General features: G+C 48.1%; 1 pseudogene across 2 annotated transcripts; it reads left to right on the top strand.

Annotated features, from left to right (window-relative positions):
* The first annotated feature begins 641 nt into the window (after positions 1-641).
* LOC147635898 (ETHYLENE INSENSITIVE 3-like 1 protein pseudogene) lies at positions 642-25,613 on the top strand (annotated as a pseudogene). 2 transcript variants are annotated; one of them, XR_015266456.1, is made up of 3 exons: positions 642-827; positions 21,669-21,765; positions 23,475-25,613. The product of XR_015266456.1 is annotated as an ETHYLENE INSENSITIVE 3-like 1 protein pseudogene, transcript variant X2 (transcript). The 2 variants fall into 2 exon arrangements; XR_015266455.1 differs by lacking the exon at positions 21,669-21,765.
* The last annotated feature ends 1,728 nt before the right edge of the window (positions 25,614-27,341 follow it).

The raw sequence follows: 27,341 nt of genomic DNA, 5'->3' as shown, positions 1-27,341 counted from the left end.
TGAGAGGTAAAGAGAAGACACCATTACGTGAGCCATTGCCTCCTGTTCACACTTGCCCATCACACCTACTAAAAAAAAAGAAGATTTGACATACTAAATTCTTAAAACAAATATCCTGTGGGTTAGAATATTCGTGCTTAATTAATTAAAAGGACGTTTTGGGTTCCTAATATGGGTCCCAAACGGTTTTTTACATTAATTATTAGTTGTAGTAGTAAAACCTTAGGATGTAACCGCCTCTTGATGTAAAAATTATCAGTCTCTTGATGCTTCTTTTATATACATCTCTCGATGCTTCTTCGTAACCGCCTCAGGATGTATATAAAAGGTGGGCTGCAGCTAAAGCCATTCGCCAAAGTTTGAGAGTGAGAGAGAGAGAGAGAGAGAGAGAGAGTGTGTGTGTGTTGAGAGAGAGGGAATGTTGAGAGGAAGAGAAGTTTTTTTTTGGTGGTGTTTGCGTTCTGAACCTTAGTCTAATTTGCTGTGGCATTCACGTTCTGAACTTTAGTCTAAAGTTAGTATATACATTAATTAGTACCCGATTAATGTATATACCTGCAGCCTGAATATATATATATATATATATATATATAGTGCAAAGGTAGCGTCCATTGTCGAGCGATATATATGTGTGTATATATAGTGGATGTGCCGGTCACGAACAAGCGTCCATTGTCGAGCGCGGCCGCCCACACGACAAGCGTGTGAAGGCGGTCTTGCACATGATGATGATGGTGAAAGATCGAAGACGCACGTGTTACAAGCATTTTTCTGCTAGCAGCAATTGTGGGTTTCGGAGTCTAGCGCAGGTCGACTTCGCTCTTCAGGTAAGCCTGCCGTGGCTAGTTTTTCCATCAATGTACATGCAATTGGGCACCGTTTGCCGTTGATTGAACGAGAGACGGTTAGAAAGGATTTTCCACACTTTCATCTCCTGGCAATTACGGTTACTGTCTGATTTAAGTTGCCAGCCTAGCCTCCATATCAATCTCATCTCCTTGGTAGCTTATAAGCCTAGCAATGATATCCAAAAGGCTCCCATCTTGATTATATTTGAGATTGCCCATTTGGTCTTAAAAGGTTAGTTTTCATGTTGACACCCGTATATGTTTCAAACTCTAATGCGCCTGGTTTTCCTGCAGTGGTTTAGGGCAATGTTAGGCATCAGAAATGGGTTCAGGTTGCCAGACTAGATCTTGGCCTTTTAGGGTGGGTGCTGGAGATCAGTCGTGTGCCGAAACTGTTATGGATGGGTTGGGACTCAAGGTCCCTTTTTTTTTTTGCACCAGTTGTGGAGCTGAATTGGGGGCTTAATGTTAGAAGTCATCTCCTGTCCAGTTTTATACACCAGGGCCTCTGTTGTGGGTGTGCCCGCCCGTAGATCATTTTTCCACACTCCCCGTATTTTTTCCCTATTTTTCCCATTTTTTTCTAGTGGCTGGAGGGCTGTGAGTTGATGCCAGGAGCACTCTGAAGCTGGCCGACTGCATCTGTATCAGTCGTGGGTTGTCTGAGTGCTGGCCGACTTGTTCTGTCCAGGTGTGGGGCATCAGATGCTGGCCGACTTGTTCTGTCCAGGTGTGGGGCATCAGATGCTGGCCGATTGCTATATTCAGCAGTCGTGGGAGTTTTGCTCAGTCGTGGGCCCTTTCCAGTGCTGGCCGACTGCCCTCATGGGCTTGTATATATTGCCCCCCATCCTCCTCCACTTTCTCATTCAGTATCTTCGGGATCTTGTGTATAGAGAAGAGTTTACACACATCTCTCTGTGTTTCTTGTGCTGATTATTTTCTGCAGTCTACTTGCTCTTGTCTACCCAAGTTTGGATATCATTTCCGCTGCATATTTTGACATGGTATCAGAGCCCTAGGCTCTAGGAGATCTTGGGCGTTTTTCTGAGCAAGAGGGGGAGCAACAGGTTGCTGATCGGTGGACGGTTTCGGGCTGAACGGGAAGTGAAGGTGCAAGAGGAAGGCGGGCAGAGGGGCTGGACAGCCACTTGCATATATTCTGATTTTCAGATTTTTCCCACCCACCCACCCTTTCAGGTTACTCTCCGAGATGGCAGATTTAATCGAGATGGCTGAGAAGCACGTGAAGATTCCGACTCTCCCCACGTTCCCAGTGGATCGGCAGTTGGACGGGTCCAATTACGGCATCTGGAAGGTCATGATGGAGTCAGTTTTGGAGCCATATGATCTTGCTGATTTTATTATCAAAGGGGTGCCAAGGCCGGAAGCTGAGGAAGGGGAGTTATTATCGACGAGGAAGGACCGAGAGGCACAGGCACAAATGTGGGACCGTGTCAACGCCAGGGTCCGGTCGTTTATATTCCTCAATTGCACACCACAGGTGATCAACCATGTGAAGCACATGACACTGGCGAGAGGCATATGGGAGCACTTGGCTTCTTTGTACAACAGGGTGTCACCCATGAAGCGGATATCCTTGGAAGTGCAGATGCGGGTTATGAACCCTGCAAAGTCTTCGACGATGCGGGAACACATTAACAAGCTGCAGGCCCTTCAGCAGGAAGTCCTTCAAGCTGGGAAAGAGATATCGTCCGAAGATATGGCCATCACGTTACTTTCCCACTTGCCTGGTCAGTATTCTGCTTTCTATTCCTCGTTGATCACTAGTGGCAGGCTCAGCACCATTACTTGGGAGGAGCTTGTGCCAATGGTCTTGGACCAGGAGGAACGTTTCACGAACCCTCCTCAGGGTGGAGGTTCGGAGGCCTTTACTGGCCTACGGTCGAAAGGCCGTAACTCGGGCAAGGGGAAGGCTTCATCGGAGAAGTCTTCTGAGAAGATGTCCGACGCTGACCGCGAGAAACTAAAGGCAGCGAGGACCTGTAATGATTGTGGCGAGAAAGGCCACTACTGGAGGCAGTGTCCCAAGCGGAAGACCGAGAAGGGTGAAGACTCCTCAGCAATCATGAAGACTCCGGCTTTTGTGCACCTGGAGGTGATGGACACCGATGCTTCATTTTCTTCAGGCAGGGAGGAGATTGGAGGACTCTCCGCAACGGATACTCGGGAGTGGATTCTCGATAGTGGTGCTTCCAGGCACATGACTCCTTCCCGTTCCGGTTTACAGGATCTCTGCAGGTGTTCTGGTCATATTCTTACTGGGGTGTCACGTGCATCCCGCACTTGGATGCCACGTAGACATTCTGTACAGAAGGTGCAGGACCTGGGATGGTGAACTGGTCCCATGTGAGCCCAGTCCGGGACGAGTCAGCCAGGGATCCATCTCAGTCGTCCGAGGTCAGGTGTGCATTGTCCTGCACATGAGTCCAAGGTCAGGTGTGCAATGTCCTGCACAAGAAGCAGTGCCAGTCCGCGCTGTGAGTCTCCCTCTGGAATGATGTCAGATGTGCTGAGTATCTGGTTTGCAACTGGATGCCAGGCTTCTGTAGGCATGTAGTTTGCATGTAGAGATGGGGCCAGCCCATAGGGCTACCCCAGTGTAGGTATTTGCATGTGCATGCTTAGATGGGCATGGGGGAGGTGTAGAACCACCCCCAAGGGGCCAAGAGGGCCCAAGACCTTGCCCACCAGCCAAGGCAAGGGCTGGAGGGGCAGTCGGCCAGCTCCAGACCCTCTGGACAGGCAGCCGACAGGGGGTATAAGCCCTAGGCAGCAGTCGGCCAGGTGTGGGGGGCAGCCCCACACCTCTGCGTTGAATGCCCAGCAGCCAGAAGGCTGTCCCAGAGCCATGCGCAGGCTGGACAGCCATCAGACAAGTGTGAAAACACTTAATTATGGTGTGAATTGAATTATTGCACAAGACACAGTCGTGGGGCTGTTATAAACAGGCCGACTGCATGATTTGGGAAGTATAAAAGCCCAAGTCATAATTCATTCATGGCATCTCATAATTCACCAAGAGCTCCAAGCAACCAAGGGCCAGGACAGCCAAGAACAGTGCTAAAGCTAAGGGGTGAAGGACTGAAGGTCAAGGGCAGGTTTTCCAGCCAAGAAAAGGTCAAGTATTCTTGTATTTGTTTCAGATTCACATCATTCTAATAAAGCAAATACACCATCCGTGGTGGGGGCCCTACAGAGGGTAATTGGGACCCAATACTGTGTCCTTCTCCATCTCCCCCTTCTCTCTCTATTTTCTGCACATCGTCTTTCAGTTTGTGCGTTAATTCCGTCGCGAAAAGACTGCTGTTTTCTGAGTTTTGAAGTACCGATTCCTTCTCCGAAGCTTCCGCATATTACAGTGGTATCAGAGCCTACTTCAAGGACGAAGATTCAGCAAAGAAAACCAGAAAATTTTTCGCTCGTGTGGTTGGTTTTTAGACGCCGGTGGACTACCCCTTTCGGAGTGACTCCTGTCCCTCGAAGGACGGTTGGTTTTTAGCCTCCGGAAGCCTCCGGAAGTCTCCCACACAGCCAGTGGATGGTCAGATTGCGTTCCGGAAAGGAATTGCAGATTCCCGCTATGGCGAGCTTTGGCGACGAGAGAGAACCAGAACCATGGGACCAGAGTGCACCAGGCAGCCCAGCTAGGGCACCCGGCTTGAGTGTACAAGACATGTTCCAGCAGATGATGCGAGCAATCGCAGACCAGACAACCAAGTTGGACGAGCAGAAGGCGCGGATTTTGGCTCTGGAGGAGCGTTCTCGCTCTCCAGCGTCGCGTTTTCCATCTCCTCCTCCCTCTCCTTCCGTACCCCAGATACCAGATCCTCGTCACAGGGACCCTCTCGAGGGGTCACAGCCGCAGTCAAGCTCCTTGCTTGCGAGGCAGATACAGGCATTGGAGATTCGACAACGAGAAGACGAAGCCATGCGACGAGTGGAACACGAGCGTTACCTCCGAGCTTTGGACGCCAGATTGACACCGGCGGCGCCCTCGAATCATTTTCCCGAGAAAATGAACTTCAGTAAGTATAATGGTAAACTCGATCCCACTACTCTGTATTCATGGTTACATCAATTTGAAGCTTACTTTGCCGCAGTTAGGAAAACAGATATTGACAAAGTGATCTTAGCCAGTTGGTATTTGGAAGGTGAGGCCATTCCTTGGTGGACTCAGTGGGCTCATGCCCACACCAGATCAGGTATGGCAGCTTATGGGTGGGACGAGTTCGTCCGTGACCTTAAGCAGCGGTTTTTACCGCCCCACTACCTTGAGCGACTCGAAGACGAGTTCAGGGGAGCGCGTCAGAACGCGCAACCAGTCCTTCAGTTTGCCAATAGAATTTCGACCTTGTGTCTACAATTAGGCTTATCTGATGCGGACAAGAAAGGGCAGTTTTTGTATGGCCTGGACACGCAAATCCAATGGGAGGTGCGTATGTTTAGACCAGCCACCTTTGAGGACGCACTCTCGCTTGCGCAGAGTGCAGAAATGAAACACAATGGTGGCAAGCCCAAGACTTCCCAGCCGGCTTCTCCCAAGGCTAACACCTCGGGGGGCAAAAGCCAGAACCAGACGGGGTCTTCCCCAGGACAGAGCCCGGGAGCCTCTGGCTCCAAGAACTCGAACAATGCGTCTAAGCTTACTCCAGACCAGAAAGCGGAGGCAGGCAAGACAGGTGGCAAGTTGAGTGCTGAGGAACTTGCTCAGTACAGGAAGGAGGGTAGATGTTACTTTTGTCACACAAAAGGCCATACTTCTCGGGATTGTCCGAAGAAGCCTCCAAAGCCCGCCGCCGCCTCCACAGCTTCCGTGGTGAGCACAGCTCCGCCACAGATCCCAGCGGCTACCCCTAGTTCTTCAACCCCCGGTGCTTCAGTTGGAGCAATTATTAGCCGGGAGCTCGAAGATAAGCAGAAGGGCGCCCATGACCAGGAGTATGAGCGCAACGAATTGCTCAAGTCCTTTGGCTACATAGGTGGCCAGAGAGTCGTTGTCTTGTTTGACAGCGGCAGCACGGAGGATGTGATCACGGAAGAGGCCGCTAGGCGTGCCCGCTTCGAGCTCACTCCGGTGGACAAACAAGTTGAGGGATTTAGCACAGGTATGACTACGAGCGTCAAGTATGAAGCTCTAGGTGCTAAATTAGTCATTCAGGGCATAGAGTTTGTGCGTGATTTTATGGTTGCCCCTCTTGTAGGAGCAGACATAATTTTGGGGATCCAGTGGTTTCACAAGTTTCTCCCTGATGTCAAGTGGGACAAGCACACGTTCCAGATTGATCGGAATGTGTCAAACACCCCTGTGACCATTAAGTGTGAGCCAGGTATTCCAAACTTTCCGCTCATAAGCCACTTGCAGGCTAAGAGAGCAGTCAGGAAAGGCGCACAGTGTGCGATGATTTACATCCAGACAGCCCAGACGGTGGCCAGTGCTTCCGAGAAGTACTCGGTTCTCCATGAAAAGTTCCAGAAGATTTTTCTTCGGGACAGTCTCCCTCCCCAGCTTCCCCCGTCCAGACCGGAGGATCACAAGATTGATCTCCTCCCAGGCTCGGAACCCCCGAGCAAGTTTCCGTATCGCCTTTCGAAGGCAATGGAATCGGAGTTGGACCGCCAACTCCAAGAATTGTTGCAAGCTGGCTTCATCCGCCCCAGCGTGTCGCCGTTTGCAGCACCGATCTTGTTTGTCAAGAAGAAAGATGGGTCTTCTCGGTTGTGTGTCGATTATCGTGCACTCAACAAGCTGACTATCAAGAGCAGATTCCCGATGCCTCGAATTGACTATATTCTCGAGAGGCTGAATGGAGCTAAGGTGTTCTCTAAATTGGATTTAAAGAGTGGGTACCACCAGGTTCGGATTGTGGAGGGGGACATCCCCAAGACCGCTTTCCGTACAGAACGGGCCCACTATGAATTTGTGGTCATGCCATTTGGTTTGACGAACGCCCCAGCTACATTTAACCGCATGATGATGCGTATTTTCCGGGAGTTGATTGGAGTGTGTGTGTTCATCTTTTTGGACGACATACTCATATTTTCAGCTACAGTTGAGCAGCATGACATTGATGTGGAGAAAGTCCTTAAGTTGCTGGAAAGCAACGAGCTCTATATCAATGAAAAGAAGTCAGAATTTTATCTGTTCCAGGTACATTACTTGGGATATATAATCAGTGCCGAAGGCATTCGACTTGATCCGGCTAAAGTGGCCGAGATTGTGAACTGGGAAGTACCTCAGACTGCTTATGACATTAGATCATTTGTGGGTATATGCCAGGCATATTCCACCCACATTGACAGGTTTTCTGATCTCTCGGCAGACCTCACCGATCTGCTAAAAGGAGTGAAAACAAGGAGGCAAAAGATTCGAATGACTCCACGAGCGTTGGAGGCATTCCAGAACCTCAAGGTGGCTTTGTCTGAAGCGCCTTGTCTAGCCCTTGCCTCGTGGGACGAACCATTTCAGGTGATCACCGATGCGAGTAACATCGCAATTGGAGGTGTATTGCAACAGAATGGTCATCCAGTAGCTTACATGTCTCGTAAGTTACTGCCCGCCGAAAAGAATTACTCAGTCTACGATCGTGAACTCCTAGCAGTCATTCAGGCCTTGAAACATTGGAAACATTTCCTGTATGGCCGTGACTTCGAGGTCCGCACTGACCATCAGGCATTGCGCTGGATTCAGACGATGCCAAGTGCACAGTGGAGTGATCGACAGCACCGCTGGAGTCAGATATTCCAGCAGTTTGGTGGCATGATTGAGTACCTTCCAGGAAAGGCCAATCCAGTGGCCGATGCTTTGAGCAGGAAGGGACAAGTATCCGCGATTCAGACCACTAGACTAGACCTTGTTGGTACAGGACTAGCAGACATGAAGCACACGTACGCGGATTCCGAGGAATTCGGTACGCAGTGGGAACAGGCATTGGATGCCACAGGACCATGCCATTTTCTGATACGCGATGGTTGGCTTTATTACAAAGGCCGACTGTGTGTCATGAAAACATTCCGGGCAGCTCTTCTCCATGATGCCCATGACGCCATTACAGGTGGTCATAGGGGCATGAATTCGACTCTGGAGAAGTTAGAACGGCAATACTATTGGCCAAAGATGAGGCGTGATGTGTTTACTTATGTACAATACTGTGACATTTGTCAAAAGGTGAAAGCTCCTCGTGGAAAGAAGATAGGGTTGTTACAGCCTTTGCCAATTCCTGAGGGTCCTTTCCAAGACATTTCGATGGACTTTGTCACAAATCTGCCTCCCAGTCCGAGTAAGCGTAATACACAGTGTTTGACTATTGTTGACAGGTTCAGCAAATTTGTGATGCTTATTCCTTGCAGGGCCAATGTGACCGCCGAGAATGTCGCCCAGCTATTTATTCGGCATTGGTACCCGATTGGTGGGATTCCTAGAACCATAGTGTCAGACCGAGATGCCAAGTTTACCAGTCATTTTTGGAGGGCATTGTTTGATAATTTTGGTACTAAGTTGAATTTTTCCAGTGCATTCCACCCACAGACAGATGGCCAGACAGAGATATACAACCAGTTGGCCTTTGATGTGCTGAAGTGTTATGTCCACGATCAGCAAGGTAAGTGGGAATCGTTTTTGCCTTTAGTTCAAGCTGTTCTGAATGACTCTTTTTCTTCAGCTATTGGCAGGACTCCATATGAGGCAGCGTTTGGAAGGCCTTTCCAGTCGTTGTTAACCAGGACCTCGTCTTCAGTACCGGAGGCGAACAAAGTGACGGAGTCTTACCAGGAGATCCTAGAGTCCGTCAAAGACAGGTTGGCTAAAGCGCAAGAGGCCTACACTCGACAGGTCAATAAAGACCGAAGGGACATGAAGTTTTCGGAAGGAGATTGGGTATATCTTCGGATTATGAAGCAAAGATTAAAGCAGGTGGGCAAGCGATGCCCAAAGTTGTCTTTCAGGAGCTTCGGACCATTCCCCATCCGGAAAAAGATTAATGAGGTGTCTATGCAGTTAAAGCTACCTCCGAGTTGGACTATGCATGATGTATTTCATGTCAGTTGGTTAAAACCATATGCAGGTCCACCCCCTTCAGAGGTCAAAGACGAAGCGGAACCAGACATCATTGATGAAGCCGAAGTAATGGTTCCAGAACAGATCCTTCTGCACCGTTTCAAGCATGGCTCAGGCCGAAGACTACGACAGTTCCTCACGAAGTTTCAGGACCGAGGAACTCATGAAGCGGTATGGCTCGACAAAGAATTTTTCGAAGATTATCCGGCTTTATTGACGGATTATTTGGAGGCTATGCAGCTTCCGTCAAGTTAAGCAGAAGGGGATGTCACGTGCATCCCGCACTTGGATGCCACGTAGACATTCTGTACAGAAGGTGCAGGACCTGGGATGGTGAACTGGTCCCATGTGAGCCCAGTCCGGGACGAGTCAGCCAGGGATCCATCTCAGTCGTCCGAGGTCAGGTGTGCATTGTCCTGCACATGAGTCCAAGGTCAGGTGTGCAATGTCCTGCACAAGAAGCAGTGCCAGTCCGCGCTGTGAGTCTCCCTCTGGAATGATGTCAGATGTGCTGAGTATCTGGTTTGCAACTGGATGCCAGGCTTCTGTAGGCATGTAGTTTGCATGTAGAGATGGGGCCAGCCCATAGGGCTACCCCAGTGTAGGTATTTGCATGTGCATGCTTAGATGGGCATGGGGGAGGTGTAGAACCACCCCCAAGGGGCCAAGAGGGCCCAAGACCTTGCCCACCAGCCAAGGCAAGGGCTGGAGGGGCAGTCGGCCAGCTCCAGACCCTCTGGACAGGCAGCCGACAGGGGGTATAAGCCCTAGGCAGCAGTCGGCCAGGTGTGGGGGGCAGCCCCACACCTCTGCGTTGAATGCCCAGCAGCCAGAAGGCTGTCCCAGAGCCATGCGCAGGCTGGACAGCCATCAGACAAGTGTGAAAACACTTAATTATGGTGTGAATTGAATTATTGCACAAGACACAGTCGTGGGGCTGTTATAAACAGGCCGACTGCATGATTTGGGAAGTATAAAAGCCCAAGTCATAATTCATTCATGGCATCTCATAATTCACCAAGAGCTCCAAGCAACCAAGGGCCAGGACAGCCAAGAACAGTGCTAAAGCTAAGGGGTGAAGGACTGAAGGTCAAGGGCAGGTTTTCCAGCCAAGAAAAGGTCAAGTATTCTTGTATTTGTTTCAGATTCACATCATTCTAATAAAGCAAATACACCATCCGTGGTGGGGGCCCTACAGAGGGTAATTGGGACCCAATACTGTGTCCTTCTCCATCTCCCCCTTCTCTCTCTATTTTCTGCACATCGTCTTTCAGTTTGTGCGTTAATTCCGTCGCGAAAAGACTGCTGTTTTCTGAGTTTTGAAGTACCGATTCCTTCTCCGAAGCTTCCGCATATTACATGGGGATACGTCCACTATCCCAGTTCACAGTGAGGGCAGGATGGAGATAGTTCCCGATGGCAGAGGGGGGAAGCATTCCTCCCAGGTGTTGTATGTTCCGGCACTCGGTTTTCATCTGTTGTCAGTGCATCAGGTTTGCAAGACTGGCGTACGGGTGGAGTTTGATGAGCATTTTGTTGCTCTCCGGGACAAAGCAACAGGCCAAGTGGTTTGGGAAGGTGGAGTGGAGAATGGAGTTTACAGGCTTTCAGCACTCTCTCTCCCAGGTCCTCAGGATTGTGATGAGTGGCAGTGTGGTAATGGCTACTCAGGTGTGGATACGCTGCAGGAGCGGGCTTTCCGAGACCAGGTGGTGGATAGCTTGCCAGTAGACGGCAGCAGTTGGCAGGAACTTTCCAGTACTGATGTTGGTAGTTCTTGTGTTCGTGAGTCAGAGGAAGCTGAACAGGTCACTTATGCTCTGATGTCTCGTCGTGTTCGGGACATAGAACTTCCAGTAGTTGAGGATGTTCTTTCCACGGGGACCTTTCGGAAAGCCAGGCAGGTGACAGGTGATTACTTGCAGAAGGAGGTGGTTTCTCCAGGCTTTGTGGTTCCGGATTCAGAGGGGGTGGTTGACAGATTTCAGAAGGCCTTGCGTGGTCTTCAGAAGGTTTCCAGGACTTGCTTGTGCACCGTAACAGGTGTTGATCCTTGTGAGCAGTGTGATGTCTCTGTGATTCAGAAGCTGTATGATTCATGGATCTGGTTGATGGACACCGGATTGGACGGGAGCTTCCTGATGAGGCAGTTGAGCTCTTGGTTGCAGATGTCCCTTTGTGAGGCAGGATTGCGTTTCCTGTGGTTTCTGCGGCATGCGAAGGATGAGTTGGCAAGCTGATTCTCCAAGGCAATCTTTAGAGTAGAGTTCTCTCTATGATACCTCCTTTGAATGGCATCCCACAATTCTTCTACGGTCTCATCATCATTGTCATCAAATTGATGAGCAGCAATGTTGAAGATGATGAACGCATGTGCCCGAGCATCCATATCACACCAGGCATAAATCTCAGCCTGTGGAGAAGTCGCAATTGGCTTGGCGTCGACCCCGGTAACAATACATCATAGCCAATGATACCGGAATAAAGTCTTATTTGCAAAGACCAATCAAGGTAGTTGGTCTCATCTAGGATGGATTCCTTGGGAAGTTGGGGAATAGATGAAGAGATGACAGTCGGTGTGGAAGTCCTCTTGAATCTACAACGGAAAGGCTGCAAGTAGGTACTCGAGGGCTGCCCACTCCTCCCCAGACGCTAGGTGAGGTGAAGAAAGATGTAGAACTGTGCTCCAAGACGGGAGCTGACCCGATGCGCGATGAAGTAAGGGAGGGAGAAGCTAACGGAGCAAGTACACGGTGCTAGCACTACAAGTAAAAATTGCAGAGTTGGAAAAAAAGAAAATGTTGGTTGATAGTCTTCCTGTAGAGTGTAGAAGCAAGGGCCTGAGAACTTGAGCGCTTTGGTACCATGAGAGAATGGTTGAAGGCAGCAAGCGGAAGCAGAGGAGAGACTTGGAGCAACCAACAATGATCCAACAAACTGGTTCGGGGTGGTAGTGGTAGGGACAAACTACAAAAATTAGGCAAACCAACAAAAATTGCGTTTTGTCTCCTCTGCAAGGAGGGAGGGCTAGACAAAAAGAAAACCCTGACTGACAGTCTTTGTGTAGAGTGTAGAAGCAAGGGCTTGAGAACCTGAGCGCTTTGATACCATGAGGGAATGGTAGAAGGCAGCAAGCGGAAGTAGAGGAGAGACTTGGAGCAACCAACAATGATCCACCAAACTGGTCCGGGGTGGCAGTAGGGACAAAATACAAAAATTAGGCAAACTAGCGAAAATTGCGTTTTTGCCTCCTCTGCAAGGAGGGAGGGCTGGAAAAAAGAAAACGCTGGCTGATAGTCTTTTTGTAGAGTGTGGAAGCAAGGGCTTGAGAACCTGAGCGAAGTAGAGGAGAGACTTGGAGCAACCAACGATGATCCAATAAACTGGTCCTGGGTGGCAGCAGGGACAAACTACAAAAATTAGGCAAACCAACAAAAATTGCGTTTTGCTGCCTTTGCAGGGAGGGAGGGTTGGAAAAAAAGAAAATGCTGGCTGATAGTCTTCCTGATAGAAGCAAGGGCCTGAGAACGTGAGTGCTTTGACACGATGAGAGAATGGTTGAAGGCAGCAAGTGGAAGCATAGGAGAGACTTGGAGGAACCAACAATGATCCAAAACTTGAGCAAAATGATGAATGAATTAAATGGCAAAAAGCCTGGTCTTATATACAACACAAATAGCCAAGTCGGCAAGTAGAAGATACCCACGACTAGGGAAAAATGCCTAAAACTGTGGGAAAAAATACCTACGACTTTGTAAAATACATCAGATAAATATGCTACATAAATGTTGCAATAAATGGGATAAATGTTGGAGGTAAACACAGTCCTGTCAGAATACGCAGCGGAGATGATGACCAGATCTGGGAAAACAAGAGCAAACGCAATGCAGAAAATAACAGCACAAGAGAGAGAGAGAGAGATAGAGGCGTGTAACTCTCCTCTATATGCACAAAAGAATCCTGGAATGATACAATAGTGACAGGGGGCCATTTTATATGGCCCTCCAACAGTAGTCGGCCTGCTGTAGGGCTGCCGACAGGACCACAAAACCCCACGACTGCTGAAATGCACAGTTGGCCAGCAACAGCAGGGGGGTCGGCCAGCATCAAGGAGGTCCACGACCTGTGCAGAGCAGTCGGCCACCTCCAGTGTCTTCACAGATGCAATCGGCCAAGTTCAAGGTCCTCCTACCACTACAAGACTACCTCCCATGCCATAGAAAAATAGGGAAAAAATGGGGGAAAAATATGGAGAGTGGGGAAAAATGAGAAAACACCTAATAAGGGCGAGCACACCCACAACACAGGCCCTGGTGTATATGTATAGACAGGAGATGACTTCTAACACCCCCTCTCAGCTCCTGGCTGTGAAACCAACCACAGGGAGCTGGGGTGCCGCTTGAGCAAATCCTGAGATAGCGACTTTGTGAAGAGGTCCACCGTACTTTCCTCCGTCTAACAGAACTCTAGCAACCAAAGAGTCATCTGCAACCATGAGCTCAACTGCCTCATCAGGAAGCTCTCGTCCAATCTGGTGTCCATCAACCAGATCAATGAACCATTCTGCTTCTGAGTCAAAGAGGCATCACACTGCTCACAAGGATCAACACTTGTTACGGTGCAAAGCCAAGTCCTGGAAACCTGCTGAAGACCACGCAAGGCCTTCTGAAACCTGTCACCACCCCTCTGAAACCGGAACCACAAAGCCTGGAGAAACCACCTCCTTTTGCAAGTAATCAACTGCCACCTGCCTGGCTTTCTGAAAGGTCCCCGTGGAAAGAACATCCTCATCTACAGGAGTTTCTTTGTCCCGAATACTACGAGACATCAGAGCATAAGTTACCTGTTCAGTTTCCTCTGACTGACGAACACAAGAACCACCAACATCAGTACTGGAAAGTTTCTGCCAACTGCTGCCATCAACCGGCAAGCTATCCACCATCTGGTCCCGGAAAGCCTGCACTTGCAGCGTATCCACACTTAAGTGGCCATTACTAGACTGCCACTCATCACAAACCTGAGGACCTGGGAGAGAGAGTGCTGAAAGCTTGTAAACTCCATTCTCCACTCCGCCTTCCCAAACTACCTGGCGTGTTGCTTTGTCGCGGAGAGCAACAAAATGCTCATCAAACTCCACCCGTACACCAGTCTTGCAAACCTGATGCACTGACAACAGATGAAAACCAAGTGACGGAACATACAACACCTGGAAGGAATGCTTCCCCCCTCTGCCATCGGGAACTATCTCCATCCTACCCTCACTGTGAACTGGGATAGTGGATGTATCCCCAGTAAGAATGTGACCAGAATACTTGTAGAGATCTTGTAAATCTGAACGGGAAGGAGTCATGTGCCTGGAAGCACCACTGTCTAGAATCCACTTGCAGAGATCTTGTAAATCTGAACGGGAAGGAGTCATGTGCCTGGAAGCACCACTGTCTAGAATCCACTCCCGAGTATCCGTTGCGGAGAATCCTCCAATCTCCTCCCTGCCTGAAGAAAATGAAACATCGGTGTCCATCACCTCCAGGTGCACAAAAGCCGGAGTCTTCATGATTGCTACTGAGGAATCTTCACCCTTCTCGGTCTTCTGCTTGGGACGCTGCCTCCAATAGTGGCCTTTCTCGCCACAATCATTATAGGTCCTCTCTGCCTTTAGTTTCTCGCGGTCAGTAACGGACTTCTTCTTAGAAGACTTCTCCGATGAAGCCTTCCCTTTGCCCGTGTTACAGCCTTTCGACCGTTGGCCAGTTAAGGCCTCCGAACCTCCACCCTGAGGAGGGTTCGTGAATCGTTCCTCCTGGTCCAAGACCATGGGCACAAGCTCCTCCCACATGATGGTGCTGAGCCTTCCACTGGTAATCAAAGACGAGTAAAATGCTGAGTACCGAGAGGGTAAGTGTGACAGCAACGTTATGGCCATGTCCTCTGACGATATCTCCTTCCCAGCCTGAAGAACTTCCTGCTGAAGAGCCTGCAGCTTGTTAATATGCTCCCGCATCGTCGACGACTTTGCAGGGCTCATAACCCGCATCTGTACTTCCAAGGAAATCCTCTTCATGGGCGATACCCTGTTGTAAAGAGAGGCCAAATGCTGCCATATACCTCTGGCCAGCGTCATATGCTTTACATGATTGATTACCTGCGGTGTGCAGTTGAGAAAGATAAACAAACGGACCCTGGCGTCGACATGATCCCACATCTGTGCCTGTGCCTCCTGGTCCTTTCGGATCGACGGTAACTCCCCTTCCTGTACTTCTGGCCGTGGAACCCCAACAACGACGAAATCAGCGAGGTCGTAAGACTCCAGAACAGATTCCATCATAACCTTCCATATGCCGTAGTTGTTCCCGTCCAACTGATGGTGCACAGGGAACGTGGGGAGAGTCGGGATCTTCACATGCCTCTCGGCCATCTCTAACAGATCTGCCATTGCGGAGATGTACTCTGAAAAGGGTGGGTGGGTGGGAACAAAGAAGAACTAACACCTGCAAGTGGCTGTCCAGCAAATCAGCCCACCGTCCTCTTGCTTCTCCTCTTCCCGAACAGTCCCGAACAGTCCACCAATCAGCAACACAACAGTCCCCCTCTTGCTCACACAAATCCCAAGAACTATCTAGAGCCTAGGCTCTGATACCATGTCAGAATACGCAACGGAGATGATGACCAGATCTGGGAAAACAAGAGCAAACACAATGCAGAAAATAACAGCACAAGAGAGAGAGAGAGAGATAGAGGCGTGTAACTCTACTCTATATACACAAAAGAATCCCGGAATGATACAATAGTGACAAGGGGGCTGGGGGCCATTTTATATGGCCCCCCAACAGCAGTCGGCCTGCTAAGGGCAGCCGACAGGACGACAAAACCCCACGACTGCTGAAATGCACAGTCGGGCCAGCAGCAGCAGGGGGGTCGGCTAGCATCAAGGAGGTCCATGACCTGTGCAGAGCAGTCGGCCACCTCCAGTGTCTCCACAGATGCAGTCGGCCAAGTTCAAGGTCCTACCACCACTACAAGACTGCCTCCCATGCCACAGAAAAATAGGGAAAAAATGGGGGAAAAATACGGAGAGTGGGGAAAATGAGAAAACACCTAATAAGGGCGGGCACACCCACAACACAGGCCCTGGTGTATATGTATAGACAGGAGATGACTTCTAACAAGTCCAACATCCTAGCGGCCACATGCTAGGCTCTCGCCCGCCTGTCTCTTGGGGGGTTATGAGCAAGGGACCGACAATCTCTTGGAAAGTGGATCACCTTCAGATGGCTCCTACGCATGGCACGTGAGCGGAGCCTCACTAGGATCCAATGCAGAGATAGGCTTTATTTTCGACATTGACTCTTCCATTCCCCTAGAGTGGCTCGCACCGATCCTCAACCCGCCTCCCCCTGAGTGGGTAGGGGTTTTAACGAGACATGATATCCCGATTACAGTCCATGGTACAGATGGAGGCACCCTCGTGACCTTTTCTATTGGACCACATTGCAGATTGACCCCCCCCCCCCCCCCCCCCCCCCCCCCCCCCCCCCCCGGATAGAGCACCTCAGTAGTTGCACTTTAAACAGAGTGAGAGTGATCGGGTTTCATGACCATAGGTGGCATGTTGATCTCCCCTGGCCAAAGTGGCCAAAGAGAGATTATGGAGATTATGGTTATGGGAGGGCCAACCACTAATGAGACTACAGTGGGATCTGGGTGAGTGGCAATGGCATGATTCGTTCGCCTTAGAGGATGCCCCCGACATCCCCTTTCTTGAGTATACAATCTGTTTGGGCCACAGGATTCAGATGCCAGAGGTTGATAGTATGCCAGCTGTAGCAGTACATTGGTAGACCCAGGACATCCCCCTGTTTAGGACAGTAGTTAAGTCTTAGCATAAATCATCATCCTCCTCCTCCTCCTCCTCCTCCTCATCATCCTCCTCCTCCTCTTCATCATCATCCTCCTCTTCATCATCGGCGGAACCAAGTCGGCAACCGTAAGAAAGCTCTCAACAACAGTTGGCAGCCTTTTGGGACTCAGGCAGGCAGTCGGCCGGGCGCTAGTGTTAAGACTTAATGGCTGTCCTAAACAGGGATTATGCTGTTCATGCTGAGGTTTAGGCCATGGCACGGGTGTGCACGTAACATCATGAAAGCACCGACACTGAAACCATAAAAACATCATCAAGAAGAATACGTGGGCTAAGCGAGCACAATTTCCTATGATGCCAAAGACACACAAACCTTGCTTTGCTTCCGCCTTTGCGATCAGGATGGCTCTGATACGAAGTGTGAGATCTCCCATAGATCAATCCTAATAAACAAGCCAAAACAAGATTAGTACAAACCAAATAGAAAGGGTGTAGCCAAGCTCACCACCCAACCGTAGGTTCGCGATTGTGAACCACCCCCGAGCCAGGGGCTGAGTTTCCACTCCCACAGGTCCATGCCAGTCATCCCTGGCGTCCTATACCACCAAAGCATGCCCATAGGGGCCCTCGGCAAGACTACCCGTGTTCCGCCATATCCATGGCAGGAGTAAGCCTCTTGGTCTAGGTCCAGATCACAATGAATCAATAATAACCCAAGACTCACTTATATAGTGTTTATTGTTGCTATAAATAACATTCCAGTCATAAATAGCCAATAACCTTGGATTTATTAGTAGTGAACCTTAGCTACCCATCCAAGCATGTTTTCCCTAATCCCAGGGTGTCCCTAACCTTGCTAGATTAGTCCCTAACCCCAAGGGTTAGTGTTAGGTACATACATGAGGTCACTTGGCATTACAAGCCACTTGTTTGGCTGTTCCCCCCGGTCCCCAACCCGACACCCTCCGATTGTATGAGATAGCCTCCTCCGAGAGTGGCTAGCCAGCAAGGAAGTGCCTCTTTGTCCCCTTATGTTTTTCTTGTCTCCCGTGGTTGAGACTTGGTCATTTACTTAGCCATTTCGGCTGCATTATTTTGGTAACTAATGCAAGGATCTTTTCTTGGAAAAAGAAAAGGAAAAGAAAGCTGTACTCTCTCTCTCTCTCTCTCTCTCTCTCTCTCTCTCTCCTTGCATTTCTGTTCACTTTCTGCACAAAAACCCTAATCTGCAGAAAACCCTAATTTCAGCATGTGGAAATCCAACATGAGAAGGGGCAGAGAAGCGGCGCACAAGGTTGCAGACGAAGAGGCAGGGAAGCAGGGTGATGGCGGGAAGAGCTAGCTGTGTAAGGTGTAGGGTTTTTTTTTTTTGGGGGGGGAGGGGGGGGGGTAGTGTGCGCAAGTGTGGTACTCTATCCTTTCCAATGCAGATGTATTACTTCTACCACACTCTCCAGCAGGCCTGCAATGCCATTTAGATGCCTTACAAAAGTTTTGTGATGATGGAGACTTTAAAGTGACCTTGGCAAGACCAAGTACGACCTTCCGACTTATTCGTATAAAGAATTATTACCATTGGATGGAATTCTAGATGTTCGAGCATACACGTACTTAGGAGTTGTTTTCCTAGGCCCAAATTTTACAATGAGACCGTCTGTCACATTGCAGGGTGAGAGTTTTTGCTTCATTAACCCTCCTTGAATGACAATGTTTTTGAGCCCATATTAAGCAGGTTCAAACCAAGGCATTCCAAATTCCCTAATTTGACTAGTAGCAATGCATGGTATACCCTTTTGGGCCTTGGAATTCCCTCAAGTAGAGTGGAGACAAATTTAGAGACTACAGACTCTGATGCTGTTGCACCATCTGCAGTAAACTTCTATTCCACATCACATTAGTTGAGTGTGCTGCCTGCTCCAAGATACATAGGTGCATCGTCCCAGCTGATTATATACCGTTAGAAGATCCATCGCATGGGTGTAATAGGCGAGGCATATAGACTACCATGGTTGGGCTTATCTTCCTCTATGTAGTTAGCTGCTCAGGGAGTGAGCAATGATTTGACGCTTTGTGAGTAGCACTGAGTCAACATTGCAGAAGTCTTCGTCCAAGTTGCAGCCAGTTGGTCTATGTTAATTCTATTCAAAATGGTGCAATTTTCCCAACCTGCGACTGTGTGCGCATGTGCGTGCACACACTCACTCTTTAGTGCTTTAGTTCATCATGGGTGAGTTTGCCCTGCACACACGCACACATACACTTGTTGGAATGGATTCTTGCCCTCCGCTTCTCACGTTGCCATGTGCCAGTCTATTATCCCACAGTGTGGGATGAGGTCAAATTAACCCCTCTATATAGGGTAAGATGCCCTTGGTCTCCCCTTATCCCCCACCTTTATGGTGGTTCACGGGATCTTCGGGTGGAGGAGGACTCGGCGGGTTGTTGGCCTTCGTCCGTGTACTGCGCCTCCACTTTGCGCATGGTACTCTGCGGTTCCACGTTCTTTCGTGGTATCAGGGCCTTGTCGGCTCCTTCTCGGCTTTGAGCTTTGCATCTAGGGGGGGTTGTTGGAATGGATTCTTGCCCTCTGCTTCTCACGCTGCCATCGCACTTTGGTTTTTATTAAGTTGGGGTAGTAACATGAACTTTCCTTTGGTATATATTGAATGATTATATCCATGTTGGATGAAGATTCATCACTTTTTGTGGATGCATTACTACCTTTTCAATGTAGTGTCACACGATTGGAGGCAACAATAGGACCAAACAAGAATGAAGCAAGAACCACAATTATTGTTGGGATTCGGAGTCTCATATGTGCATATCCGTCTTTGTGTGTGTACCCATCGTGTACGTGTACCGGTGTTTGTGTACCCACTTGTGTCTGTGTGTGGACAACCCCTAAAAGGGTTATTGTTCCTGATGTGTGTAGGTGACTAAGGGTGTGTGAACCCACTCCTAGAGTGGTTAGAATAAATATCTAGATATTTTGCCTATTTGACATAAGCAGTGATGCCATTCAGATGAGACTCTGAGGCTCAGAGCTATAAAAGCATTGTACTTGGTGAAGCTTTCACAATCAATCACTAGAATATCATTGAGTTGTGCATTCTCTTGCTCTCTCTTTATAGCTTTGTCAGATCACTCTCTCTTTCTCTCTTTCCCTTGTCCGTTCATCACCATGGGCATCTTCCATCCCCCGTAGCTTCTACATCTCCTTCGGACTGCAATGCTGAAACCTTGAATTTGCCACGTGCGTCCCGCACTTGGATGCCATGTGGACATATCTGAACAAGAAGGTGCAGGACCTGGAGTGGAAACTGGTCCCATGTGAGACCAGTCCTAGATGAGTTAGCCAGGGTTTTACTCTAAGCGTCCAAGGTCGGGTGTGCATTGTCTTGCACATGAAGCAATGCGAGTCTGTACTGTGAATCTCCCTTTGGAATGATGTTAGATGATCTGAGTGTTGGGTTTGCAACCGGACACCAAACGTCTGTAGAAGCATGTAGGATTGCATGTAGAAAGGGGTCTAGCCCTTAGGGCTACCCCAGAGAGAGTATCATACTCTTGACATGGGCATTGGGTAGGCTTACGCCACCCAAGAAGGGCCAGGAAGGCCCTAGGCCTTGCCCACCAGCCTATGGAGGGGCTGGGTAGGCTGTTGGCCAGCCCAAGAGGCTTGGCCAGACAACCGACAGGTCTTAGAGACCTTGCCCAGCCAGGTGGCCAAGCATAGAGGCTTCCCAGCAGCCAAGAGCATGTGCAAGGTGGCCAGCCAAGACAGTGTGTGAAAACGCTGAATTTTAATGGATTTATTGCATAGGACCAGGTCGTGAGGATTTCTGCAGCAGGCCGACTCCTGTAGAGCAAACCGACCAGCAGTAGAAGGGTTATAAATACCCAAGGCAGAAAACAGTTAGAGCATCTCATAATTCAGAAAGGGCAGGTGTGTTCCAAGGGCCAGGACAGCCAAGGGGAGTGCTCCAGCCAAGGTGAAGAATGCAGGTCAAGAACCAGTCTTTATTTACAGATTTACATCATTCTAATAAAGCAAATACACCATTCGTGGTGGGGGCCCCTACAGAGGGTATTCAGGACCCAATACTGTGTCCTCTTCTCCCCCCTCCCCCCTCTCTCTCTCTCTCTCTCTCTCTCTCTCTCTCTCTATTTCTGCACATCTCTCTCTATATTGTGTGTTAGCTTCGTCGTGAACGATTGCTGAATTTTGAACATTGAAGTTACCGATTCTTCCACTAAGCTTCTGCATGTTACACAATTGGTATAAGAGCTAGGCTATGGTGCATTTTTTGTTGCCCTGCAACGTTCACCATGACCACTCCCATGGGTAGCCCCACCAGCACTAGAGCGCTGCCACGCTCTGCCTAGAGCTCTGACCTACGCCAGCGCCGGTGGTAGCCCTCGTCTCCACCAAACGCCGGCAGCGCGATTGCTGACCACACCACAGCAGCCGGCTGAGCCACCTATTTTGGCTGCGCCCCAACTGCACCTCCTAGCGTCCTGCTGCTCCATCGGTCGCTTCAGCCTCCTTGGCGCTGTTCGCTGCCGGCGCGCTCTGCATTTTTTGCTCCATTCCAGCCATCTGCATTTTGACGACTGTCGCCGCCATGATTATGATCAAGGCTGCGTTTCTTTTTTGAGCTGAGTCACGATGATTGTGTTGCACACAATCATCAGTGTGTTAAGAGTGCTATTCGTCATCTTCTGCATCTGTTGTCCGCGGTTCAGCTATCTTGCGTGGCTCCGTTCATTCAGTTGCGTTCCAGTCGACCTGCAGATTGTCCAACAGCACGTTCATCTCAATGTTTTTATCATATCTTGCGTTTGATTTTTGCTCAGACATGATCTGCTGCTCTCGTGCATCCAGATTCGTCATTTGTCAACAGTGCCATCGTCCATCAAGGATAGAAACTCCTCGCTATCGGCTCAATAGCATTCGAATTTGGTCATCCTTCACATTAATGGTAATTCTCTGATTAAAGCTCCAATATTTTTAAAAATTTAGGGCTTTTTTGAAATTTCAGCAAGTAGCCCAAACATTTAAGCCCTTGCAACAATAGAATTTTGGGGATTTTGAAAATTAGGGTTAAAATTGCCTAGTTGAGGTCTCTACAAATTAAAAAATTTGGGGCTTTCCAAATTGAAGCCTCCTTTGATGTATTGAAGACATTTTGGGTCCTTTGCCCTGGCCCCAAGCCTAAAATGACTGGTCAAGCATCAATTGCTTGGCGATGCCGTCGTAAACGACATCTTCATTGACACTTCACCAGCTTCGAAAGTTTCTAAACTTCCATTCCTTGTGTTTGTGTGTGAGTGTCATGGGTCCTCTGCCTGGGTCGACCTCCAAAAAAGATTTGTAATAAGTGTTCGTCATGTATGTTAGTTTTTGTGTTAGTACCGCTTTATGTTATAAAAGGCTCCAATACTTCAATTTATCCCTGTTTTGAGTTAGGGGGGTAGTGTAGGATGGTTGACATATATCACGCGTGGTCAAGCCTCTTATCAGGCTTGGCATGAGAGGCCAGGTGTTGGCCACTGTGATCTTTTGAATCATGTGTGTAGTTGTGGACCCAAATTGCCATAGATATGAAGGTCAATCCTTATAACACCACGGTGATTCCGAAGGGGGGTTGTTGGGATTTGAAGTCTCGTATGTGTGTATCCGTCTTTGTGTGTGCAGCCATCGTGTACATGTATCCCTGTTTTTGTACCCACTTGTGTCTGTGTGTGGACAGCCCCTAAAAGGGTTATTGTTCTTGTAAGCGTGTGTGTGAACACTCACTTATGTGTGTAGGTGAGTAAGTGTGTGTGAACCCACTCTTAGAGTGGTTAGAATAAATATCTAGATATTATACCTGTTTGACATAAGGCTATAAAAGCATTGTACTTGGTGAAGCTTTCACAATCAATCAATAGAATATCATTGAGTTGTGCATTCTCTTGCTCTCTCTTTTGAGTTTTGTTAGATCACTCTCTCTCTCTCTTTCCCTTGTCCATTCACCACCATGGATATCTTCCATTCCCCATAGCTTCTACATCTCCTGTGGACTGAAATGACACCAGCCAGCAAGACCGCTGGGTCAAATCTTGGATTGAGGTCCATCCACAAGGGACTTGTTTTGAGACACATACCGGAGACACTCGCATCATCTTGCAGACCCTATATTTGTGGAGTCCAGTGGAAGCACCAATTAAATAGCTGGCTACGGAAGATGAGAATGGTGGGATGTGTTCCATGAACACATGGAGGTTTCACCATTGAGGCCCTCGAAAGTTGAGGTTCTTTGCAGGCATTGTAACCCCGTTTCTTTGACACTGTGAGTTTGCAGCCTTAGCAGAGGATCTCTGGCTAAAACCTATGAGTAATTCATAGAGCTGGTATCCCCAAGTCATATTAATTTTTATTTCTTTTAGGGGGATGCTCTTGGCATCTCCTAGTACAGTTTATACCCTACTTTTTTGGTCTCGAAGGCCATTTTGGCCTTGTGCCAATTTTAAATAAATCTCTCTCCCCCCTCCCCATCCATCCCCCTGCGCCCCCCCCCCCCTTCCCCTTCTCCTCCCTTCCTTTCTTTTGCTTTAGCCTAATTTTCATGTTTGTGAATTTCAACATGACAGATAATTAGAAAAACCATTTAATCAATTATAAAAGAACTCTGCTTTTTTGTTTCAGGAAATCTGCAAGGACTTCATGATATTAAAACCGTTGACACAGGATGCTCATGGGCTTATGAACAACCATGAAATTGCACTCTATGATTGCTTGGATTAAGGCAGCAGCATAATGTGACATTGCAGAGTCAGTTTTTGTCGGGCTACAAGTGAAAAGCATCACGAGAGTCTAAAGCCATCTTTTACTTTCTTAGTTGCACCAATGGACCCCTCAGCAAATGCAATTTTCTCACACTCCCTCGAGCTTGATGCTGTAGAAATCCTCAGTGAAAATGGGATGGCAGAAGATGAGGTCAGCGATGAGGAGATAGATGTGGATGACCTTGAGAAAAGAATGTGGAAGGATCGGATTAGATTAAGGCGTATCAAGGAAATGCAGAAGGTGAATGAGCAAGCAGAAAAGCCCAAGCAGAAGCAGTCCCAAGAGCAAGCACGCAGGAAGAAGATGTCGCGGGCTCAGGATGGTATCCTAAAATACATGTTGAAATTGATGGAGGTTTGCAAAGCACAAGCTTTTGTTTATGGGATTATTCCAGAGAAAGGAAAGCCTGTTAGTGGAGCTTCTGACAATATCAGGGCATGGTGGAAAGAGAAAGTCCGGTTTGATAGAAATGGTCCGGTCGCTATTGCAAAGTATCAGGTGGCTCATGCAGTGCGAGGGGGAAGACAGGCGAGTACGGTGGCTGCCTCGACACCTCACACTCTTCAGGAGCTTCAAGATACTACTCTTGGATCTCTTCTCTCTGCCTTAATGCAGCACTGCAACCCCCCACAACGGCGCTATCCTTTAGAAAAAGGAGTGCACCCTACTTGGTGGCCTTCTGGGGATGAGGAGTGGTGGCCGGAAGTCGGCTTGCCTAAGGGGCAGGGTCCTCCACCATATAAAAAACCTCATGATCTGAAGAAGGCATGGAAGGTAGGTGTTTTGACAGCCGTGATCAAACACATGTCACCCGACATTGCGAAAGTTCGTAAGCTAGTGAGACAGTCAAAGTGCTTACAGGACAAGATGACTGCCAAGGAAAGTGCAACCTGGCTTTCTGTATTGAATCGAGAAGAAGTGTTGATGCAGCAGCTGAGTCAGCTTGACTCAGTAGCAAATACAGAGATTTTAGGAACCCCCAATGCAGGGGTCTTCCCCACAAGCAGTGCCAGCGAATATGATGTGGATGCACCTGATGAACCTTCGAATGCTGATTCTCTTGGAGAAGAAATGCAGGATGAAGAGATGGAAAGAGTGAATGGAGATGTCACAACCTCTGCTAGGGGCTTCAGACATGTACGTTTGCAGCATGGTGTTTTGAAGTTCCAAAATGGAAGCTCGGTGCAAAATGGGCAACTTGGGAGGAAGAGAAAGGCAGCTGGAGATATTTCTCTATGGGGGCAAAGGCGAAATTCACATGAACAAGCCAATTCAGAAATTATGGAACAAGCCTTGTATCCTTCTGATCACGGTGAAGAGGCACTCTCATCATTGGCTGGGAGTCATGTCCCGTGTAACAGGATGTCTACCTCTGTTTCTGCCTCTGGCTCTGGGCAAATTATCATGGGAAGTAACCAGCCGATTCATGAGCTGTTTGCCAGTTTGTATGGGAACCCAATGCCTGCAGAAGCCCTGGGTACGGTGGGAAGTAATAGCCCAGCTGATGGTGAAGCTCCTGGCACCCTCAGTGTACACAATTCCACCAGAGAGGTGCCAGAACCTGTTGTCGATGGTGGTCAATCTCTTTTTGAGCAAGGCCTAGTGGAACAAGCTACCTCTAGCCTGAATGAAGATGAATGCGACTGGCAAGGAGAAGGGCTTGGCAGTGGTTGCACTAAGGTCAGTGAGCATCATTTTGAACCTCATTCAGATGGCATTGCTACTGACTATACCTTCAATTCCCCCTTTGATTTGTGCATGGATAGCTCTAGCCCTCTTGGAGGCATACCTGACTTTGCAGATGAGGACTTTATACAATATTTTGGAGCTTAATGTAGAAATGCAATGAGTCTACCATGGGCAGTGCATACTTCCTGTTTGTCTCATGGCTAGTGTGTTCGAATGTTAAAAGACATGTCTAGCATTATCTAGTACCTTGTGTACGTTCGTGAGGTGCCATGTAAATTTTCTTCACTAATTTGTTGTCATGTTTAATCATGATACCTTGTGAAGATTAGTGCTCTCTCCCAAGTCTGCTACTGTACTCATGTTTTGCTCAGGCAATAGGTAAGAAAATATGGCTGAATAAAGTACAAAATGACTGTTAGTCTCCTTGTGAATGGATCAAAGATTCATAGGAGGAAAGGAATGGGCGGTGGATGCCCCTTCCTGCCAGTGTGGATGATTGGTTTAGCCGGGAGGATGCCAGCAGGAATGGGCAGTAGACATAGTTTCAATTCTCATGTTGTCTACTCACAACATGTATCATGCGTATATGTTGTACTGCATCTAATACCCCCATAACTATTCAGTTTAAACCTATACTTCGACTCTTCTTTCTCGTTTGTCTATTTCAAGTGACATCATTTCTATGGAAAATCCCTCTTCCTAATAAGTTTCTTAATGCTTTTGTTCCCTCGTTTCAATCTCAGGGCCTCTCCTTATCAATTATTATGTTAATTGAGTTGGGTAGCCTTTTATCATTTTATCTTTGAGATTGCAGTTGGCTTGTGAGGTTAGTTGTGTGCGGTGCTTTTGAGGGAGAGAGAGAGAGAGAGTAATATTAACATCTACAAAAGACCCCAAGGGTTTGTGAGACCATGAGTGATACAATGATACCATGGTTTTGCTCTGAGCTTGATTCTCTTTGCGTTACACGTGCTTTCTCCCTTAGGTTTCTAGGAAACGCGCTAGGAAAGAGACAGATACTTTTTAAGAAGGCTTAATAAATAGGTATATCTCTAGTCATGTGGAGAGAGAGAGAGAGAGAGAGAGAGAGAGAGAGAGAGAGAGAGAGCATTTTAATTTACAACAAATGCATGGTGCGGTTTTACATATTCCTCTCCACCTTGTGTTGCTCCTGTCTTTGATGCAACAAGCTTGTCCCTGCCTAACCCTTTGGTCCTTCGTGTTGCAAATTGACTAGCCCCAACTAACCTCAGATAAGTGTTCACAACTAGCAGCTTGTCAACGTATAATCCATGCCACTTATGTCAACTCTTCTTTGGATAGATTGTCTTCGAGCATAAGTCACTTCATCTCTTGGCATCTTGCCTAAAGCAGTAGTAGGTTATGATATTCTCTCCCCCTTTTAGGATTCATTGTCCTCAGTAACAACTCTCAATAGCGTTGCCTTAGATGCAATCTGGGATTTGAAGTTACGCAAGTCATCAAAATCCTTTCCACGCTACAAGGAACTCTCAAAGAGTATGATTTCTCAATAGTTTCTCTCCCCATTCTTGGGGGTGTGATCAACTTGATCTTGCTCCTGCAAAGCAATGAAACTATCAACTAAGTTATCACATTGATGAAGACACTTTTTCAATTTACTCACATGAAACAAGAGTGGACATGACAAGCATGTAGTAAAATTGTTCAAACTTGATTCAAGTATTATGTAAGGCTCACAAAGGCTACTAGCAAAAATAATTTTCTCACCCTTATAAAAAGAATAGAACACCCTTTTCTGATTTGCAAACTTGGCTGCTTGATCTGTAGTGTTACAAATGTTTACTCAAGCATTTTAAAGAAAAGTTTGTAATGTTAGGATTCTTTTCAAGTAATCATGCAGTAGAAGGTGACGTGGGACTAAAAAATTCATCTTAAGTGGAGAAAAGGCTATAGACAAATGCTTGTGGAAATCTTTTCCTATTATATCCACACATTCTTTGATGGCAAGGAAAGGCAATCTCCAAGCTGGTTGGATACCAAAGTTTCATGTGTATT

Source organism: Cibotium barometz, chromosome 8 (genome assembly GCF_041138505.1).
Source record: "Cibotium barometz isolate CiBa-2024 chromosome 8, ASM4113850v1, whole genome shotgun sequence".
Taxonomy (NCBI): domain Eukaryota; kingdom Viridiplantae; phylum Streptophyta; class Polypodiopsida; order Cyatheales; family Cibotiaceae; genus Cibotium; species Cibotium barometz.
This window is presented reverse-complemented; position numbering and strand designations above follow the sequence as displayed.